A 14,895-nucleotide genomic window follows, 5' to 3' on the forward strand; every position below is an offset into this window, starting at 1 on the left:
CTGACCTCCTGCATTGCTTCTCATGATTTCCCCGCACAAGCTCTTACTTTTTCTTTTTTTTACTACTGTTCTGCTTTTTCCTGCCCCCACTTTTCAGCATAATTTCCCAACCCCTAATTACAACATTGGGTTACTGGGCATATGAGGTGAGAAAATACACATAAAGAACTGAGAACCATGTTGGCACATAGTAAGTCTGCCATAAATGGCAGTATTAGCAGTAGAAGTAGTAGTAGGTGGAATGGTGGTGGTCATGCTGGTAGTATTCATTCCTGATGTGCACCAAAATGTCACCATAACATGAAAAGTATGGGATGAGATGTTAGATCTAGACAGCTACAGTAGCTAAACAATATCCTACTTGGGAAGTTTTGCATCTCACATAGAGGACTACAGAAAAGCCCCAATCATATGAAGCCCAAAGGAGTTACTCTTCAATGGAGGGATTTGGGGCACACAGACAAACTACGCAAGGGAGCCACGTGTCCTGGTGGTAGGGGCAAAAAGAGAGATGCCTCTCTCTTGCATCCAGCTCTTACATGCCAAATCAAAAATAGCAAGCACCAACAATCTCAGACTGATTATGGCTGACAGGCAAAGAGCATTCATATCTGTGCCTTCTTTCCTTGAAAAATCGCAGTCTTGTTCCTCTGGGTTGGTTTGGCAACACTCTTGGGATGCAGGGAAGGTGCTGTGTTGAGATATTTCTGCTGCCTTGTCAGCACTGATTATAATGCTTCCAAAGGATCATCCACAATATATCGTACCAATCACTAGTATCTTACTGTCTCCATAATATTGACACCATGTGATAAAAATCTATGTGTTAACAATGTTAGAGTATTCTGCACACATTTCAGTGTCTGAGGTGTATTTAAGCTGGACCATTCAGTCAGACTCCAAGGCACACCAGAGGTAGAGAAAGGGGTCCCAAGGTAGACTGCTTCCCATCTGAAAAAGTGTTAAGGAGAAAGGGGAGTTGCCCTGACCGGTGTGGCTCAGTAGGCTTCGCATCATCCTGCAAAGAAAAAGCTCACTGGTTCAATTCCCAATCAGGGCACACGTCTGGGTTGTGGGTTCTGTCCCCATTCAGGGTACATACGAGAGGCAACTGACCGATGTGTCTAACATTGATGTTTTTCTCCCTCCCTTTCCCCTTCTCAAAAAATAAATAAATAAATCTTTTTTAAAAGAAGGGAAGTGTGATCAGAACCACTACTCTGCCAACAACCCTGTGCCAAGGGCTTGGCAATGAACTTCTATGTACCTCTAAATCTTCTTGAAATATCACACTCAAGAACATCAAAGGGAGACACCTACCTGGCCATGTTTCCTTGTTTGAAAAGTAGACTGGGAACCTCAGGAGCCCACTAGACCTTGCCAACCAATGCTCTCACCAACTTCTCTAACACTTGCGCCTGCCCTACCAGCAAATCATTTCAGTCTCGCTTCCCTACTTTTCACCATGAACTTTATCTTGGAATTTTGCAGAGTCCAGGCTGTGCACATGCAGAAGGCTTGTAAACATGCCTTCAAAGCAACAAGTAGCTCACCTTGGATGTGTTAATCACTCTTAGCTGTGCATTAAGAGTCCTGGGCTAGCAGCCAGGCACCTCTGGCTCGCACACTGGCTCTGGCACTAACCGGCTGGGTGACCTCAGGCAAGTCCCTTTCCTGCTCTGAGCCTCAGTTTGCTCATCTCTCAAACACGCTGGCAGAACTACATTATCTCTAACCTTGGTTCTAACTCCAGAATCCTATTAATTGTGAAAACTTGTGGGCTGAGAAACAAAAAGTGTCCTTCTGAGCAACTAATTAAGTATACAGATAAAATCACATTAACTTATACATCAGAACATCCCTTCTAATTATAGCTTAAGCAGCATCACAATGGGACTAGCCCAAAGCTACCCATGCTGTTAATCAACCACTGCCGATACCACTAGGCTCCTCTCCCATGAAGAACTAGCACCTCTGGGGACCACAGGGTTTTCAGTCCCAGGGTTCGGATGACCACTTTTTCTTGGCCTCCTAGAACAAGCTCCAAGTTTCACTTAGTCCTTCGAAAGTGTTTTGTGGGGTTTCCATCTGGCATACATCATCCTGGGTGCTGCAAAGACAACTTCCATTAAGACCAGGTCCCTGAACTCAGAGAGCTTTTATATACAGACTGGGCAGCCAATACAGAGAAGTAAATGGACCTATGTACTACAGCGTACGTGGAGAAACACACAAAAACACACCTAACTCAGCCCCTGAAGAGTCAATGGAGATTTTCCAGGAAGCAATGTCTATGCTGAGACCTAAAACCAGGGGACAGCTAACCAAGCAAACGCAGCAGGGGCTGGATCAGGAACACTTCCCAATTGCTGGAAAAGCAAAAGCAAATATTTGGAGGAGATTTAACCAACTAAAAACTATCCCTCCAAATTCAAAAGCCCCTCAGGTAGAAGAATTCTATTTGACACACTAGTAATGGGTCCAATTAAAATGCAAACCAGAATAGGTTTCATACTCAACAGTCTGTCTTAAAGCATAACGAAGGAACAGGGACTCATACCAACACCACAGTAAGTCAGGGGGGATGGAAAGGACGGATCTGGGTCTCAAGGCTCCGTCTGTTACTTACGATCAGGGTGAACAAACTGCTTAATCCCCTATCTCCCGTGACGTCAGTTTCATCCTGGGTCAGATGGAGCCCAACACAGGGGAGATGTTTCACAAACACACTGCACTAGCGAATCGGAGAGTCCTGACCACGTCGCACGCACTGCGCTCTGCACTTCAGTCGGCGCGCACAGAAGGGGCACCCTGCTCTTCTCTTCAGCGTCGGAGGAAGAAATGGAGACTCGGGGACATGCAATAACCAGACCCAGGTTATACTGACTAAAAAGGGGAAGCTGGCATTGACCCCTACTTGTCTGCACTCAGAGCCTAAGTGTAACCACTTCACCACCGCCCCCCGTGCCAGGAAACCAGCTGAAATGGCAGAAAGTTCCCAGCCTAGCAAAGAGGCAGACATTGTAAATGCAAGTTATTCTTGGTTTGCAACCTATTCACAAATGACTGTCATTATTTAAAACACAATTTAAACAACTGCCATTATTTAAAACATGTTGTCACAGTTGCTTACCAAAGCCACCCTAAGGCTCAATTACCATCTTTGATGAAGAGGTCAGGGTTAAAAGCAACAGATTCAGAAAATAAATTTGGATCTGAAAAGGCAAAGATGACAAAACAGTCTGCTGGACAAGATGTCTGGCACCTTTGGCCACTATTCAACGAAATAGAAGGGAAAAGATGTTGAAGTCACCGGGAAAACAATTTAAGTGGGCCAGAAAGAGACAGCGTGTGAGTGATGGCTCCTTCTCACCTGCGCATGGAGGCGCGGGCGTATTCTGAGGGAGTCAGAGCGTGGTAATGGAGGGGAGGAGCGGGGTCTTCCTTACGCCACAGCTAGATCCACTAAATTGGGAGACGGAGCTTGACACTTCCGACACACCAGCACATCGGCCTGGCTCACGGTGTCACTTTGTGTCAAGTATTAGTACAAATACTGATGTGGATGCACTGAAAGAGCATTTGATGTTGCCTCAAATGCTCTCCGACTCAGCCCAGGAAAAACCAAGTCTAACAGGCATCAGTGTGATTACTACACCTCTCAAAGAGCTTCCAGAGTTGCCTCTGGGTTGACCAGCTTGTTCCCTTACCTGTGTTACATCAGCGTGGGCTGAGCATAAAGAGTGTACTACTTTTTGTGCGTTTATTTTCCTGGAAGCAGGAGGGGCTTGGAGTTGTTCTCCGGAGGCAGTTGGGAAGGGATCCATGGCATCAGATGCCAGGAGCTACAGAAAACTGGGGCAAATGATAATGTGCAGATGTAGACTCGGGGCAGGGACTAAAAATACAGGTTTCTGGGCTCTTTGCCCCAAGGTTCCGTAAGCCTCCAGTGGGGTCCAGGAACCTGACTAAGATGCTCATGTGACCTTGATGGTCACTCAGGCATGCTAATCGCTGGTGTGGTGGGGACAAGGCAAGACTGAGACTTAAGCTAATAGGGCACTTGTCCCAGTTCTAGCACCTACTGGTTGAAGGACCTCTGGCAAGCCACTCCTCAGTTTCTTCGGACGCTCCGCGCTCTCCTCAACTGATAACGTGGGGAGAGAGCGTGCCTGGGAAGACTCTCCAAGGATCTTTGCCTCCGTCAGTCCAGAGTGGACTGGTAGGACTAGAAGCTAGCATAGCATGTAATTAGGACCTTAGACGTTGGAGTCAACCAAATCTGGGTTCGAATTTCAGCTCCCCTGCTTGCTGGGCCATGGAACACTAATACGATTTCTCTGGGACAAGTATCATCGTTTCTCTAAGTCTCTGTTTCCTAAGTTATAAAATGCGGATGAGAATAATAGTGCCTGCAGCATAGTTTTTGTGTGTTAAATAGGCGCAGGAAGAAAGGATGCCCAGGACAGCGCCCTGCCAAGTGCTCAGTACCTGTTGGTCATGGACACCCCCGACAAGGTCAACCAGAAGAGCTGTCCACGGTCCCCTGGAGCTACTGTGATTAATGAGGTTCACAGAAAGGTAACCCTGGCGGAGCAATCGTTGGGCTTGCCCTTTTATCAAGAGAAATTCACAAGAAATGAGCTTTTCTGGGGAGGATAGAATACCAGAGGAGGTGTTAAACTACATCTCTTAGGGGGAAATACAGGAACAAATTAGAGAAGGGTGTTATACTGTCTATTCGGTTGTACCAAAGTGCCGTTCAGAGGCATCTGCTATAGAATCTACGGGGAGTCTCAAAGTGACACATTCCTGTCCCTATTGGAGACTCCCTGGGGAGTGGGTGTGGTAATTTGCTTTTCTCAGAAGCTACCCCGCAGATACGTCCCTAAACAGGGGTTAGAGAATTGCTGACAAATACGGTTAATAAAGCAACCCTCCCTCACAATTCTCTGGTCTTGTGTTTACCCAGAAAGAAACAGAGAAGGCAATAAACTTGCACATCTGTGCATTTACCAAGAATCTAAACTTCTTACATTCTTGTCATCTCCAATGCAGCTGGGCTCCAAGCGGGTATCCAATTTCTGCATAATTCACGACTTCCCAGAAAAACAAACACTATCCAGGAGCTGGCTACCTAAGGATATGGATTCTATCAACTTCCTCAGAATGGCAATGCAATTTATAAAGATTAAATACACTCCACTTCCTCTGCCTCCTCTGTTCTCCCACCTTTTCCCTCCTCCCCCACTCCCCCCCCAACTTCTCTGCCCCGTTCCCATTCCTTTCCCTGTATTTTCTTCTCTCACTCTTCTTCAGATTTCTTTTCCCTCCCTTCCACTTCTCTCTCCCATGCCTCTTCCTCTTATTCTTTTCCCCTCCACTCTATAGCTTTCCTTCTCTCATTTGACTCTCTCCCTCCCTCCTTTGGCTTCTGTGTATACGTGTCCCTCTGATTCCCCCCTTGCTCTGACTCTGTGTGTCTCTCTGTCTTTCCATGACTCACCCCACCCTCCCTGATTTTCTTCTCTGTCTGACTCTGTGCATTTGTCCATCTGTCCCTGCCTTTTTGTCTCTCTCGTCCACAAGACCTTGCTGCCCATCTCTCCTCTGGACGCCCCCGCTCCTGGCTCCCTCCCAACAAGGAGCCTCCAGGGGGCATGCTTCTGGCCAGGCATGTGCGTGCCCTGTGCTAAATCAGCCAGCGCCCTCTACAAGTCAAGAGGCTCACTCTGCTCACACGTTCCTGGCGATCTGCTGCCAGAGGACCCTAGTGACACAGGTCCCTGGCGGGGAGGAAACTAAATCCGGGCTGAAAAGACACAGCAGCAAATTACACATTGGAAACAGCAACGCCAAACAGCTCTAGTGCCCAGAGCCTCCCCTAGGGGTGAAGCAGCTGGGCCAAGCCCCACAAGTAGAGGCTTCTATTGCATTTTGGAGTGTCCATCACTTTGTTTCCATAGTACAAACTGCTCGCTGCACCAAGGGGAGGCAGCAGTGTGGCAGTGCCAAGGGGGTGTTGGGGAAGATTCAGCATCTCAAAATCTCCATCAATCTTGTCAAAGCCAATAAATTTCCTTGAGACACAACATCTAAGTAAAAACGGACTGTCTTCTATGCATGCAGCCTCCAGATAACTCCCCCTCACACCCTCCCCCCACACACATCCCCAGCGGCTGCTCCATCTTCCAGCCTGACACCCAGTTCTAAGCACTTCTTAACAGAGATACGGGAGCTTCTGCCCTGAGCAGGGATAACCGTTCCCAGTTCACAGGTGGGCAAACTCAGGGATGGGGAAATTATGCAGCAGACCTGGGAAGGTGCTACTTGGGAGTGCCACCACATCGAGGGCCCCGGGTATTTTGCACATTCAAAACTACCTCGGGATGGAGAGTTCAGAGAAGACTTTTTCAAAGTGCAGCCACTTCCTCTCCCAATCTGAATCCCTGCAGGCAGGTGCAGAACTTGGTCTCTCTCTGGTCTCTTTCCATCCGGCTCTCAAACTCGACCAGTCCCCACTCTCAAGTGCACACACCACGTGGACACACACTTCCCACACACCGCCCTTCATCTGAGTCTCAGGATAAAAGTGCAGGAGTCACATAGAGATGCATGAACTCAGGCCACAGCGCCTGGCGCTTTAGCCACTCCCCCTCCCCTTGGTGGAACGCGGAGCGGCAAAATGCTGAGGTCTGGCTAGGGGCCTAGCCCAGGGAGCCGGAATACCCGCCACCAGGGACCATGAAGAAGGCTGGAGCTTGCATCTGAGGACCAGCCAAGTCCGCGTCGCTGCAGCTGAATGGCCCCTCAGTTGCCTGCAAGTTGAAACCTCAGTCAGATACACAATGAGGCCACTGTTTTGCGACAGGAGGCATTTGGATGCCTCACACACTCACCCCACATCAGGCCTGAGAGCAGAGAGCGCATTTCCTTACCCGTGTTCAGATACGACCCTAGAAGGCAGCGGCAGCCTGGGCCACGGAGAGAGCGCGGTTCCCCTCCCCAAGCCGGCTACAGGAAGCCAGAGCAGGCCACCTGTTGGACTCTGTCCTGCAGCCCTAGATCGTGCGCCCCAAACCTGCACCTTGGAGCTGGGCACCCAGGGCACCTGATCCATCAGCAACAGATAAATTTCACTCGCGCCGCCTCCTATGGCTCCCTTTCCTGCTCGCAATGACACAGATGCACACTTCCTTAATATTTCACCAGTCACTTCTCTTTAATGAAGCGCACTTAGCCTCCCCTGGGGTCCCAGGCTGCCCACGGTCTCCGAGCGCGCCCAGGTGGCTGCAGATCTCCAAGCGCTTATGCTGGGTGCCTGCTTAACGTGGGGGTGGCTGACAAGCCCCAAATGGCAATGTCGGTGGGGAACTGTCAGTGGTCTGCTGTAGCGGAAGGGATCGCCGTCCTTGGTTTGGAATTAAAGCACTCGGGAAAGCCCCAAAAGCAACTGGCTTAGGGGAACAAATGCTACGTGCAGCTGCTAAATCCCAGGATAGGTGCAAGGAGACTCAACTTTCTCCTGTCCCCCAGCCACCTCTGCAAGCTCCTAGCTTGGGAGAGGGCGGGGTAAAGGACCCTTTACAACCGGGCTACTCACCCCTGGGTATTGATGCTGCCCCTGCAGGGGACCCCAGCAGACTGACCCGCGAGGGATCCTCAAACCGCCTTGGGTGTCTTGCTCCTCTCCCTGGCCACGCGGCGAAGGCTACGCGCTCCAAGCAGGGCAGCCGAGGGCAGTCAATCCCATGGGTGGCGAGTTGGCAGAGGGCGCACCGCCCGGCTGGGGGCGCATTGCTCCCAGGGCTGGCGCAGACTGCTGCGGGGAGAGGGGCTCCCAGGGAAGTTGGAGGCGCTGGGGGCGGACTTTGGACTTCGCGCTCGCTCAGGCTCGAGTGGCCGGGCGCGTCGGGATAGACATGGGACTTGCCCACGAAACTGAAGCCGGTGTGGGCCAAGCGGCTGCGGGAAGCCTCCGCTGGCTGCCGCCTAGAAGCGCAGGGGCATCGCGCTGCCTGGAACCTCGGGCAGCGGCTGGAGCAGAGACCGAGCGAGAGACCAGGGCTGCCTCCTCCCGACTGCGGACGCCCCTTGCTCAGAGTCCGGCTGGCCCCCGTCTGCCGCGCCCCTCCTCCTGGCAGTGTCCTCCTCCCCTCCGCTGCTCCACCGGCTTGCCGGGCTGGGCTTGGGCTACACGCTGAGCTGAAGGCGGCCGCAGAGCCCGCAGCATGGAGGGCGATCTCGCTGGCTGGGGCTTGGGCTCCGGCAGCGGCAGGAGCGGCCGCCGCCTCCCGCGCGCCCACGCGCCCACGTGCCGGAGCCCCCGTGTGCGCGCTCTGGCCGGCGGGGCCGGAGGGAGGGAGCTAGGGCGAGCCGCGGAAGGGGGTGGCGGGGACAGCCCGCACCCCCGGGCTGCCGAGGGGAAGCCACGGAGACGCTCCGGAGGGCGCAGGGCGGCTGTCTGCAGCTCCGGGAGGACTCGAGTGCAAGGCTCCCCCAGCTTCCCCTCCCTTTGCAGAACGGAGGGAGTCTGAGAGAGGCGGGGTGGGGGTTGGGGGCGCTCCACTCCGCAGGATCAGTCCCGAGCAGTGGCTGTGGCAGCTACGTGTCTCCACCAAAGGGACAGCTTCCAAGTATCCTTGAACCCCCTCGCCTCTCCCCAGGGTACAGTGGGGTTCAGAAACACCCGGTGAAGGAATATGCAGATTCTCAGCGAGAGCCTGTTCCGGCTTGCCCCGCCTTCCTCCCCGAGTAAGCACTTTTCCCGTTAACCAGCGGACTCCAAGGGGCTCCTCCTTCCAGGGAAAAATGAGTTGTCTTGCAGGATAGGCCTGACAACCTCCAATCGATAGACAAATAATTAGTGAGCACTCACTTTGAGTGATGCCAGGCAACGTCCTGGATCACCCGGCCCTCCCTGCAGAAGGGTGGTGGTGTCGTCTCTGCTCTGCGTGCGCTCGGGCGGCCCTCCCTGGGCCTCCTGGCTTCCACCGTCAAATAGGGCTCCTTCCTGAAGGGAGTAAGAAAGACAAAATAAATACATGTGAGAATTTTAAAATTAGGAAGCACTTCAAAAGATGGGTAATAGATCAAGACTAACAAGAAATGTGATTTTTTTTTTCAACCTCAAAAACAGGAAATGCGATTCCTAAGGAAAGTTATCAGCTAGCAAAACTCACTCTGGGCCCCCTGTGCAGTCACTTAGAGATTCCGTCTCTAATCTTATTATCTTCATTGGGAAACCGAAGCCCAAAGAAGACAAATGGCTCGCCCAAGGTCACACATCCAGTTTGGTTAGACACACCCAGTTTGGGGCCCTCCGATCTCCTACTGCCAATGGTGTGCTTTTTCTGCCACAGGCCAGTACACAAATTGTGCTCAGCATTATCATGGTGAGCCATTGGCAAAGGGGGAGAGAAGCTCATGCCCTCTGGGATTTCCACCAAAGGCTTCATGAAATAAGCAGAATTTAAGCTAAATCTTAAAAAGTAGGCAGGATTCGGGTATCTGGAAAAGCGAGATCAACCGAGGGGAGGGGTCAAAATGGAAGATGCAGAAGGACGTGGCGCGGGGGCTGCGAACACCTGGCAGTGGCAGAGCACCTGCCTGGACAACGGGGAGCCACGGAAGGGTTTTAAGCTGTAAAAGAAAAGTAATGAAATGTTCATTTTAGGGCGATCACTGTGTCCCAGTACAGGATGGGTTAGAACCAGGAGAGGAGCGGGGAGGGAGAGGACAGGAATTGCAGGCAGAGCCAACCATCAGGTGAAGGCAGGTACCCGGATGCCCATGCTGGAAGCCTGATGAAGTGTGTTGGCAGGTGAAGCTGAAATAAATGAAACTCTTCTGTCCCTGCTCTTAAAAGTCTGCTTTATAGGAAGCACTCTGCTGTTAATTGCAGGGGGCTCTCTGTGTGTCTGAGATACAATGGGGACTTGACAACGGTGGTGCTTTTCCCAGTCACTCATCTGAAGCATATCTGGTCCCTTGGTTTCAATATTCAGCACCTGGGAGTTGGACAGCAGCAGCCTTTGGAGAAAGCTGGGGCACGTTAGGATTTTTTTATCCATCAACCAAAAGCAAAAACCAGAAAGGAAAAGAAAAATGTTCTCAGTTCTTGGAGACTCTTGAAGTCACTGACAAATGGCTTCAGGGGACTCCTCAGGTCTTCCGCGGGAAACACGCCGTCTCCTGATGTGGCCCTGCAGCAGCAGAATCGCAGGGGGGCTTGCCAGAGACGGAGTCTGCGGGGCCTCACCCACCGCCCGAACCGCACCCCTCATCAGAACAAGATTCAGGAGCCTTTCTCTCTGTTTCTGTCCTAAACTAGTGTTCATCAAACTTTCTAGTGTCCTCATACACAGTAAAAAATAAAAATGTATGTATTACATCATTGCTACACACACACACACACACACTAAATTATAACTTCAATAAAAGTTCCACAAAACAACACATAGCCTTATCTGTGATTGACTTCAATATTTCCTATTCAGTTTACTATATTAAAAAAAAAAAAGTACTGGTCATGACTCACTGATTCCATGACCTGCTAATGGGCTGAGTTTGTACTTTGAAAACTATTGAGTGGTGCTATTAAGTCTTTCAGTGTGGGGGTTTGGTTGCTTATATGTATCTTACCTCTTCTCCTAGACTGTGAATTCCTTGAGGTCAAGGTTGGTCTTATCATTGACATATAGGTCAGAAGTTAACAGAGGGTTTTGTATGTAGTACTAACTCAGTAAGTATTCCAGGGACAAACCAATCAAAAAATGCATAAATGGATGGAAGCCAGGGCTTGGGAGCAGACTGGGAAAGAAGTAAAAGAAACCGGAGTGTAGGAAAATTCTAAGCCAAAAAGAAGCATGTAGCCAAAACTCAAATTCCCTGATGTAAAATCAAGGGACTATGAGCAGAAAACATCATTTCTAAAACAACCAAGCATCCTAAATGTTCCACCATCAGCCAGAATCTTACTTTCCAATAGAGTTCACCTTTATTATTTCACAGCATTCCAAACTTTGGGGACTTGGGTATGAAGGAAAGCAGCTGAATAGTTACCATGGATCGTTGCAGGAGGACAAGAAATGAAGAAATGACTAAGACAAGTTAGTTTAAACCTGCCATGAAAAAAAAGACAGCTTCTTTTACCCCTGTCCTCCTAGCCCCAGGGCCGCTGAACGAGGGGAGGGGAGAACTAGGATTACTAACTTAAACTGAGGCAGATGCTTGGCAATTACATACATCTCTCCAAACCTCAGAATGACTCCTTTGGAGGCAGTCATTTCTCTGCCACAAGAAGTGTAACACGAAGACGGCAGAAGTGCTATTGTTCACCAACCAACAAAACTTTAAAGTCGAGAGTATTATGGTTTATTTAGTATAAAGTCAAAACCTAAAGCGCGAATATTGGAGTCACAGTATTACACACCGCTAAGAGAACCCAAATGTCCACTTGCGCAAATCCTCACTTTAAAGGAGTCCGTGGATGTCATCACAGATTCCCTCATCACAGGGCGGACAAGGGCGCTGCAGGTCCGGGACGGGGTCTCAGGCTTTTGGACTCGGTCCCCGGGACTGCCTGTTCCCTTTCCATTAGGAAGGCTGCCGCCTCGGTTAGGAATCCTTACTCAGTGTGAAGAATGATCGATGAATTGCCTGAAAAGGCTGAGAGTGGATAAAATTGTTGAGTATCTACTATGGACTAGGCCCTGGAGCAGGTGTTTTATATTCTTTGTTTCATAAAATCTCCATTTTAAAAATCCATGAAGTAAAAAAAATAAATAATCATCTCCATTTTGCAAATGAAGAAAGGAAGACCCACACAGGGGTTAATAATTTGTCCAAGATTTTAAGGCTAGAACGTTCCAAAGCAGGTTTTACTCCTAATTCCACAGTCTACTTCTTATGCTTTGCTTCCAGCCATGGAAGATTTCAAGCAAAAACTGGGTGGAAGATGGAAGGACAGGATCCTGATTGGAGTGGAAGATTGAAATAGCTGATTTGATAAGTACGCCCTTGTGCTGAGATCCTGGGAGGCTGTGAAGGGTTGTTCACATCAAGGTAGAAATAGTAAGCATTCTGAGTACCCCTCGCTGTGCAGAATCCACAAACGGACTCAGGGGTGGCCCATTACACTTGAACTTGAACGCTAATGCTGCTGTTGAAAGCTGCATTGGCTGAAGCTCACAAGTAAATTTTGCATCAGAAGAATTTCACTCCCTACATAGAGTTCTTCTGTTTGTCAGAGTAACTGACACGAGCCTAAGCTAGTTTGGGGGGCAGGACAAGAAATGGCTATTAAATAATCCAAGGACTCAACCGCTTGGAAAGTAACGAAGCAAGGCCTCTGGAAGTGGCTACAAGGTGGAAATGGAATCCTGCTACACGTCATTCCTTTTTTTTCCCTCTGTCTCTCTTTTTGTATTTTTTCATGCCACTGCCTTGTGATGCTTCTACTTCCTTCGTATCTTGGTATAAAAGACTTCTCTGCTCCTATGGCAGATAACACCCATCCCATGCACTTCACATGCACTCCTTAATTTGCTGTCCCTAAGCTTCATGTCTTTTTACCAGGAGAGGGTATCCCATTGGTTAAATGTCTGCCCCTCGACCATCAGACTCAGACACAACCAGGACAGTGTAGCTGCAGCACCAACAAAGCTGCCAGGAGTTTAGCCCTGTGAGTGAGATATGAAGGGGAGAGGATGCTCGAGGCAAGTCCCAGAAAGAGCTGCTGTGCTCCGGAACGTGAATCACCGTAAGGAGTGGCATCGATGCCCTCAGTATACATACCCTAGGTTGCGTGGAAGGGACCGAGATCACCAGGGAACTATGAGGATTTGTGACACCGCAGCTGTTTTAAACTGTAAAATGTGACTGAGGCCCTTTTAAAGGTCCCTGCTACCCATGCACCGGCACAGACGGGCCAGAAGTAAGGAGAGCTGATGACTGTCGGAGGCACACTTACCTGAAGATTCATTTTGTGCCCTGTTTCCTGGAAAGAACACTGACTTGGGGTTCAGAAAACCTGGGCACAACCCCGGGCTCTGCCTTTACCTACCACACAACTACAGGCGAGTTTCCTCACCTTCCCAAAATTGAGGACTAGTAAGTATGCCCTGCCTATCTCAGAAAGATGTTTTCAGAAGCGAATGAGATAACATCTGTAAAGCTGGCACCTTGTAAAAGCTAAAGCACTGAGCAAATGTGAGAGCTTATTAGCAATACAAGAAATAACAAGAAGCCAATGAGTTGTAACACATAGGTTACCTTTGCAAATATCTATTCCACCATGCTCTTCGGAGTAGGAAAAAAATCATGCTGCGAGAAATGTAATGAATGTGAAATGTGTTTATTCTATTTTTATGAGGCAAGCTTGGGTGAAGAAGATCAGTGCAGCTCAAAAGTGAAGGGCTGAAAGTATACAGTGTTCAAGAAATAACTCGAGTCTTCCATAGCAGTAGTAATCCTAGCAGGAGTAGTGGCAGCAACAATAGAGCAACAACAGTAATATTGTGTGGTTGTCACGTTCCATGTGGCTGCTCACTGAATTCACAGAACCTTCTCCTCTGGCTGCCATCACCCTCCCTGTTTTAAAGATGAAGAAACTGCAGCAAGGCAAGTTAATAATGGACCCACAGGCTCCAGATGACAAGTGGGAGAGTCTGGATTAAACCTCAGTTTACTTCAACCCAAAGTTAAAGTAAACAACCAATTAACTACTCCGTATTTATAATCCTTAGAATAAATATGTGACAGATGCCAAGTTTTGGTGGTAAAAAAAAAATGTATTATGTAAAAAATTTTACAATAAAAACAATTCAGATATAAATCTGCATATGTTTTTGATGCATGATGTTTTTTCATTAAATATGATCACTAAATTAAAAACTAATTTAATCACTACACACCTACTAAAATAGCTTAAAGAATGATAATACCAATTACTGGTGAAGATGCTGCATAACAAGAATGCTCATTCATTGCTAATGGAAAGACAAAATGGTACAGCCACTTAGAAGATGGTTTGGTAGTTTTTTAAAATCCAAACATAGTTTTACCATGGAAGTGAGAAACTGTACTCTTTTAGGTATTTATTATCCCATTTATTTGAAGAGATATCCACACAAAAACCTGCAAGCAAATGTTTACCACAGCTTTATTCATTGCCAAAAACTGGAAACAACCAAGATGCCCCTCGATAGGGAAGTGGATAAACAAACTGTAGCATACTCATACAATATGTAGAACACAGAAGTTTTCAACAATCTGAAGAAATGAACTATCAAGCCATGCAAAGACACAGAACAACCTTAGATGCATATTGATAATTGGAAAAAAATGAATTTAAGAGGACTACATGCTATGTGAGTCCATATAAGTAACATTCAGGAAAAGGCAAAACCATGGAGATCGTAAACAGATCAGCAGTCGCCAGGGGCTTTGGTAGGGGAACTTTTAGGGTAGTGGAACTATTCTTTAGGATACTTTATTGGTAGATAAATAACACTATATGTTTGTCAAAACGCATAGACCATTACAACACAGAGAGTGATGTATGCAAACAAAAAATCATTCAAAAGGTTGGGCACTCCCGGGAAGGAAGACTATGACAAGAGAATCTAACTATATTACAAATGTATGAAACATCCTCACTGAAGGAAGTGGAGTAAAAAGCTGCTGACATAAGTACGATAAGTAGGAGTGAAGTCTGTAGGTCTAAAGGCAAGAGGAACTGTACTCTAGTTGATGAAGTTGTTTCTCATGGGGGATACAAGTTAACAATTATGAAACCAAAATGACTGGTAGGTGGTGGGAGCCAGGTTTCTCACACTTGGAGTGGGAAGTTTCAAATAAGAAGAAGGAGAAAAACCAGAATGATCCGTGTGG

Source organism: Pteronotus mesoamericanus, unplaced genomic scaffold, assembly GCF_021234165.1.
Source record: "Pteronotus mesoamericanus isolate MK-2021 breed Mesoamerican mustached bat unplaced genomic scaffold, CSHL_Meso_final contig_2, whole genome shotgun sequence".
NCBI classification, from domain to species: Eukaryota; Metazoa; Chordata; class Mammalia; order Chiroptera; family Mormoopidae; genus Pteronotus; species Pteronotus mesoamericanus.